This window comes from Acanthochromis polyacanthus, chromosome 6 (assembly GCF_021347895.1).
Source record: "Acanthochromis polyacanthus isolate Apoly-LR-REF ecotype Palm Island chromosome 6, KAUST_Apoly_ChrSc, whole genome shotgun sequence".
NCBI lineage: Eukaryota > Metazoa > Chordata > Actinopteri > Pomacentridae > Acanthochromis > Acanthochromis polyacanthus.
The window spans coordinates 37,630,706-37,636,917 of record NC_067118.1 but is presented as its reverse complement, the minus strand read 5'-3'; positions in this window follow the sequence as shown (position 1 = coordinate 37,636,917).

The window sequence follows — 6,212 nt, the reverse complement described above, 5'->3', positions numbered from 1 at the left end:
TATTTATTGACCCTGTAGATAATTTCAGCATCAGTGTTTTATCATTTGTTCTCAAGGCTTTTCGCTGCACATACTGTATCAGCACATGACAAATTAAAACTGAAATTAAGAATCTTTACTCTGAAACTGCATATTAGCCTTTTCACTTATCTTGCTGGTTGCTCTCACGTCTCTCTAAACCCGCAGACGGATGAGATTTAAAGGCATTAGAGGAGATTTAATTTCCTCCAACTTTGAACGTAGCATGCGCACATACAACCTCTCCCTCACCCCCCTCTAACCTCCCCCCTCTTAACATTTACGAAGAAACGCCCCCCTCCAGAAACTTGCGTAGGACTCGTGAAGTTGTCTTTTACGGCCGGGTCCCCCTGGATCTTTATCTGCCATTATGTCAAAAAAGATGAGCAAAACAAGTCGCCAGCTAACTACGAAGCTATACCAAAGCAACACATACAGAAAACACGCAAGTCTGTCTACGCAATCTACGTAACTAGGCCTGAGCCGGAAGATTTTTGATTGACAGGAAAGGGAGGAAACCAAACGCCTCGGTCCGAGCGCGTTGATTGGCTGATGTTTTTCAGGTCCTGCCATGTCCACAGTTATTTTTTTTAATTTTTTTAGAAACCATACATACAAGTCCACTAAAGGTCAGTATATTCATTTTATGTGAATCAGACAAATTAAACAAAAGAAAACATCCTCCATAATGCCTTTAAAGAGTGTCAGAGTGAATGTTTGCTGATCAGAGGTCTGACCTGTGTCCGTGTGCTGCCGTCATGTTGACATGTGGTGGGACGGTATGAGGCCCCCTGACAGGCGACCAGCCACAGGGTCAAATCACAGCTCTCTTCTCTCACTTGTGCTTCTCAAAGCCCTGGAGACACTCAGGCTCTGACTTTCACACCCTGAAGGTTATTACTGCATGGAAACAGCAACTCATTGTCAGGAAATAGTGGGAATTAAAAGATAAAAGTCTATTAACTGCCTTCTCTTTGCGTTTGTCGGCCTCCTGGTTAATTGACTCACTGTTGCCAATCACATCCCCCTTTGCAGTTTCTTTTTTTTTTTTTTTGTCGTGGCCTGGCGGGTCAAAGCAATTTGCCTTTGTTCACAAGCAGCCCCCATCATTTACTGGGAGCTGTGTGTCTTTTACAGCCCGATATATCACGTTGTCATCGCTCACGGCTCTGACTGAGGGGGATGTGGGGATGTTTTATAACACCGTCGGCATTTCATTTTCATTAACAATAACATTTGACCACACTCATGGTATTTCTCCTCTGTGATACGAGCTCGATGTGATGTTACACCAGTCCAACAATCCATTCCTCATTAAAAGTGATGCAGAAAAGCAGAACTACAGCCCAATGTTATATTTAAACTGTATGTAAATAAAATGAATTTAATTTCAGGGTTTTGGAACCAAGAATATTCACCCTTCAGTAGGACTGATGCAAATTTGTCTCCAAAGTTGGTTATTATGCTATATAGAATAGAATAGAAGCTAGCTATTGATCCAAAAGGAGAAATTCTGATGTTACAGTTGCAAGCACAGCAAAATGAACACCATCACGAATAAAAAAAAGAAAACAGAAAAATAAACTAAAGGGACAAAATGCACAGTAAAGTGTAGAACATACTATGATTAAAAATGTACTAGAGTGGAAAATACACCATAAATTAACAAATGCTAACAATAAAAATACACAGTAAATGAGGAAGCTGAAGTCCTGACTTCAAATCAGCAAATAAAGCAGAGTTCTTGTGACATCAGTTGTCTTTACTGTCACACAAAAATCCTTTTCAGTGTGAAGGCTGCGTGGTTTTCCACCTTTTCACTCCGCCAAGGAATGCAGTGGAGTTACTTGACGATCGGCACACGTTTGCAGGTCCGTCTGTTATTTGGTCTGTGCAAAGACTATTCAAAAACGGATTTGAATGAAATTTTCAGGGAAGGTCAGAAATGACACAAGGACCAAGTGATTAGATTTTGGCAGTGATGTGGCTTATACTGTCGATCCACTGATTTGTTGAAGATTTCTGCATCACTGTGAGATAGCGGCTCACTGTAACCATGACAACAAGCAACACTACATCATCTGCCTGCTGACGATCACATGACCGCGATCCTAAAACAAATCCACCGCTGCAGACTTATCGGTCAGAAATGATACAAGGATTGATTAAACTGTGGGGGTGTTTCTGAGTCCCATCAATTCCTGCTGCCCGCTACATGTTTAGGTCACACAATTCTGTATCTGTACATAACGTACACATGCATAACACACCCCTGTGCTCAGTGCAGCATCATTTTGTTTGTGGGTACATCTATATTAAATGGCCACATTCTATGTGGTTTCTGATCATCAATAACTAATAAACAAATGCTGCATTTCTAAAAAGAATCTCTGAATGTTTTTCTTGCTTTGAATGTGATCTAGATTTTAAGGACAACTTACAACTGTGTCAGACTCATGCGGTAATTACAGTATGTTGAGAAAAATGGGCGGAATAAGATTTCAGATCGTAAAATTAATGCATTTAAAACATTTAATCACCGATCAATTGAACAAACGTGGCTCCACTGCTTGGTGGAGTTAATAAGATTTATTGTGAGAAACAGCTTAAAGGTAAAAGTTGCAGACTCTGAACTCCCCTTAACCCTTCTGATTTAACTGCAGTTTGTACATGTGTCGCCAGCACTGAGCTGCTCTGACGGCACAGAGAGACAGGTGGCTGTGAATAATCATCAGGCATTAAGTGACACCTTCCAATATGGCTGATAGTGGAGGATGAGGAGGAGGAGGAGGAGGCTGGGGACGAATGAGGGGAAACTGACTGCTGGCAGGATACAGCAGTGACACCTCGATATATTTGGTGACAGTGTGGCTAATTAACATCAACACAATGAGAGAGTGACACGCAGCCTCAGGAAAGCAGACAAAAGCTGAGTCAAGGCTGTCAGACGGGAGGAAGCGAAGGCTGGGACACTTCCTTCTTTTTCTGCCACACAGTCGACAGCAGATGGTGTTGTAACCCAGGATTTCCAGCGTGAATTTCACATGAGATATTCAAACACATTAAGAAGCAGTTTACACTTCTTTTTTTACCCCTGAGTGTGTCAGGGAAGAGATGGAAGGGATATTAGTCAACCGGTTGATGAAACGTAACGGTAAAAACACGGGACAGATGGTAGATGATGATCAGGTTTGGACAGAGGTGGTAAAAATTTGGCATCTTGTAGGAAACAGAGCACAAGCTGAGTGTGTCTGTGAGGAATGTGGGTGCGTTTATGAATGATTTGAACAGATTGATGGTGTGTAGTTCACTGAAAAGCATGTGTGGGTTGATTAAAGAGATCTGGAAGACGTCTCAGATGCCCAGTTCAAGCACATGTTGGGTTATTGTGACTTACATTTAACACGTCTCATCTGAGATATCGAGTTGAAGCAACATCCCAGTTATTGTTAAAATCACCTGAACGTCTCTTTTTCAAGGCGACGTTCATAAATATGCTAAACACAGCATAACAACCTTCACTCCTCTGGGAGGGCTTTTACAGGTTTCTGAACAGTTTTGTCATTTTTTAAAGGTTTTTTGTTCCCATTCAGCAACCAGAATTCACAGCTCCAGCACAAGTTTTTTCAAAACATTTTTTATGAGATTAAGGCCTGGAGGAGGATGTTTTAGTGCAAACAGAGAAACCTTCTTCATGGACTGGACTTGAGATCCATAAGCTAAGAAGTATGCTATCATCTAAAACACACTGATGTCCAAAGAAAGTCTGTCAGCCCTTAGGTAAATGGTATTTATTTCTTATTTTGGGATAAGGTTAACATGTAGGTGGTGATGTAATACTGCAGGTATTTGTTGCTTTTATTGCTCTCAACCTTTCCTTTTGTCTTGAATTTCCATATAAAATGATGAATGAACTTATGCAACTTGAGGAAATTTCATCCGTGAACTATTCTACAAAGGCTGCAGACGCTCATTTAGGAATATTGAGAGAGAAACCATCAAAAATGTGTTAGATTTTGCATCACCATCATCTGGATTTGCAATGATTGCCGAGTATTATTAATTTATATTTACATTTGTGATTAAGACGACAAACAATTGCAAAAAAAAAAAAAAAAAAAAAGTGCTAGAAGTAGACGATTTCTACATGACATTGTTTCTTTGGGCTCCAGCATATCACTGCATATTTAAAAACGGAATTTTAACTGAATTGGAAAAGTAATGAACCCAAATTAAACAGAATAAAAGTACAAACTTTGCTCTGACAGTGTATATTAGCCGCCACGAGGACGCGCATCAAGGATCAGGTCACCAAAATGCCAAATATGTACCCTTTAAGGATACACATGCATTTTTTTTTTCCACTATCAAGCAGTGCCTAGATGGCTTTCATTTCAGATATTGGCGCAGTTTTTCCTTCCACATGTGATCAAAGTGCAGCACACTGAACTGTGCAGCTGAAAAAGTCTCACAGTCAAATCAGTAATAGCCAGTAAATAAGAATGTTTGAAATATTTGAGCCGCCCAACCATGAATATCAATGATCCCAGTAACCACTCTAGGCTCATATTCCGCATACAGAAAACACAAACACATAATTTATCATTTCACACAAGATACTCATGGTGCATTTAGCATTTGGTGAAGTAGTTAAGTTCTATCTGTAGTACACACTTTTAGTGAACTTTTCAGCATTATGTTTTGAAAACTGTACTAATCTTTTTGTCTTACTGGTATAAGTGTCCGTTCTTCTGCAGCTGTGGTCATCTGGCAGGTCTCAGGCAAAAGCTAGCTTCAGATTAGCACCAGGCTTTTCTACCAGAGCTGCTAATCAGACCATACCAAGTACCTGAAAGTTCAAGGGGTGGACCAGGTTCGTTCGATTTAAGTATTGCTTTATTCATTTTGCTTGTATTGGGTATTTAGATAGAATCTGGCTGTTTAATATTGTTCTTTTTGATCCAGTTGTACTGTTATTGTTGCTGTTGTTAGTTTAGGTGTTTTGTGTTGCCCCTATTGTGTTTGCCACAATAGCAGCAAGAAATTAGCTCTTGAAATTTGAATCCGGGCACCACATAAAAATTCTTCATACTTCAGACTCTGACTTGGCTACCTTCTGGCCATGAGGACGCTTAAGGGAAAAGACATACAGCTGCACACACTGTGTACGTGTGTGGAGGTGATTTCCTATCTGTGTCTGACTTGATGAGGAAAAAATGAAGTTAAACTCAGAGTGAAGAATACCTTTCATTGCTGTTTGACTCAGATCTAAACTGCTATTTTTTTAAATAATTTATTTGATTAGATTTTTTTTCCTCCTCAGTAATTTGTGCCCTACTTTTAAACACAATTAAATAATTTATAACAGATGATGAATTATTACAGATGTGGATAAAACTGTTAATACCCTTTGGTTAATGAAACAAAAACCCACAATGGTCACAGAAATTGTTTTTCAACTTCACTGAACATGCCCCTATGGTCACATTATTTTCAGTCTTTTCTAAGGGTACCGTCATTTTTGTCTAGGCCTGTTTCATCAGTTTATTTTTTAAAATAATTCTGTTGAACCACAGTTCAAAAGCAATGTCTGATTTTCATTGGTTTATTTTCAGAGAATTTGTATTTATTATTACTTTTGTCAGATTCAAATTATTTCTGTGACCATTGAGGGTTTTTCTTTCATTAACCGAGGAGCACCATCAGTTTTCATAGGATGCTGACATTACATAATAACTCTGATTTAAATCAAATAAAACCACTAATGTTAAAGGCCTCTTGTATAGACTTTGTAAAAGAAAAGAAGAGCTGGTCTAATAATTATTTCTGAAGCTGTATGTATAACTTTTTTGTTTGTTTTTGCTGTATACATATGAAGAGTTTATTTACAAAAACATAACTCCATTTTAGAAATGTTCAGAAAACTTATTTTTTTATTGTTTACTTGAGATAATAAAAATAAAACCATTATACTATAATTATTATTAAAACATTATTTATTTTTTCTCTATTTTGTCATGTATTTTTCTACTGGGTCAAATCCACTCAACTTCAGTTTGATATTATCCGAAGTAAACAATAAAAGCAAAAGTTTTCTAAATATTAAAAACAGAGTTATCTGTTTTTGCAAATAAACTCTTCATATTTTTCCACAGCATCATACAACCTTAAGGCAGACATGGCACATTTTGCCC